The following is a 2,028-nucleotide window of genomic DNA, read 5'->3' on the forward strand; positions in this document are numbered from 1 at the left end:
GCTCATTTGGATTTCCATTCCTGGTGCCTGTATGCATTCCTGAGGTTTTCAGGTGTCAGAATGATTCCCCAAACTGGTCTGTGAGCCCTGCGTTGCCTAAGATAAAAAGCCTCCACTGCTACAAAAACTTGATTCAAAGCAACACTTCCTGTAAGTAACTGATAAAGACAGACCTGATGAAGAACTTTAAACAAGCTCAAAGACATGCAGGGAGAGCAGAAAGAGAGAGATGGCCCTCTGGAAGTCAGAGGCGTCCTGGGCAAACAGCTAGAATGGAGGTCCTGCAAAGACTGAGACATCTTATGGGAAACTCTCAGCCTAGTGTTTGGAACTTAGTAGGAGGTTAATAAATGTTTGTTTCCATCTTCCTAAGAGCAGATGCAGAGCACAGCAAGGAGGAAATGGAGCCAGAATAGTGTAATGCAATGCACAAAAGCACAGCATGCCAAGGGAGAACGAGGGAGGGGGTAATCGCAGCCTAGAGAGCAGTAGCAGCAACAGAACAAGCCTGGAGAAGTTAGAATGACAGATCCAGGTACTATAATAACTGGGGACTTCATATCCAAGGCATGATTCTGATAGACCTTTGCTAGCCACACATCTATAAGGTAAGTAGGAGCATGGAGTAGATAAATGAAGACAACATTAATCAGGCAGAAATTCAGACAGAAATTCACACCAAGACCCTAGTGATGAGAAAGTATTCAACCCTTTAGTGAAGGATTGTTGGTTAAAACTAACTATACACACACACATATTACAGAGAGTATGTAAAATATGCTGAATAACGGTGTTCAGATGAAGTATAGAAATTTTATACTTAGGTGAAGTAAGTTGTTTAAAAAGTTTTTGTGTGTTTGACTAACCGATGGCGTGGCTTTAGTTACTTTGAAATAATTTATTTCTAAAGCCCCAATTAAAAACAAATTCGTTACTAACTGAAGTAACATTTCCTGCAGCATCTTGTCACTATAGTAATAACCTGTCAGAGAATGTTAGACAAAGGGTGCTGAACGGTGCAATGGAAGGTTACTGATGCAATTATTTCTTTTTCCTAGCCCTTTACTTAGGGTCATAGCCCACCAGTCAGTTGTTTATACATAGGGTGGCTTTGCAGTATTTATTTCTTTGAAAATTATTTAACAGTCTTGAGAGGCAGTGACTGACAATAATATGCAGAGTTTCCAGTATGAGTGCTTAATAAATGGGAGAACAATAAAATCCTGTATGGGGAGAAACAGCAGTCAGTAAAGCTGTTATACTCTAAAATATTTTAAAGCCATAGTAGTAACTATTTAGAAAAGCATAAAAAGCAAACAATGCATCGGCTAAATTATAATAAAGGAACTTTTATATCCATTAAAATGTTTACCCAAATAATTTCCTCTTAAATTCCTTAGGGGATTGAGAGAAGGTATGGGAAAGCGGACAGGGTATGGATTAAAAAAAAAACAAAAAAACCCCCAACAACAGCAAAACATTTTTTTGGAACCATGTGGAACTCTGCTGACGACAAACCGGATTGTTACATCCTGCACCGCGGCAGTGTGCTTCAAGTGCCTTCAAGACTCCCTCTAATCCAGTGCCAATTGGCAAGCCCCTCTAAATTTCTAGACGTCTTCAAGCTCTTAAGGACTTGGTTTTGGAAGAGGAGGCTCCCAGGTGCGCCTGTGCGACACCTCCGGATGTGTGCCGCGACACAGTGACACCGGGAAAGCAAATGCTCTCATACCCCGAGAGCAAGTTCTTTATTTACAGCTAACTAACCTGGGGAAACTAGGCTAGGCTTGGGAACCTTGACCGCTGTGCTTCCGGGATCCTGCGCAGCCTTCAGCCGCTGGAAAACTCGGCGACCAGGGCTGTGGACCCCGCGCTGTTAAGTTTGGGAAAGGAAGCGAGAAAAAAAAAAAAAAGAGCTGCTCCTTTAAGAATTTCTTTTCCCTTTTACTCTATGTTTACATAACACCCGGGCGATCCACCGCAGGGCCCGAGGGGGGCGGGGAGGGGACTTGGGCTGCCCCACGCGCC

Source organism: Neophocaena asiaeorientalis, unplaced genomic scaffold, assembly GCF_003031525.2.
Source record: "Neophocaena asiaeorientalis asiaeorientalis breed wild unplaced genomic scaffold, Neophocaena_asiaeorientalis_V1.1 scaffold768, whole genome shotgun sequence".
NCBI lineage: Eukaryota > Metazoa > Chordata > Mammalia > Artiodactyla > Phocoenidae > Neophocaena > Neophocaena asiaeorientalis.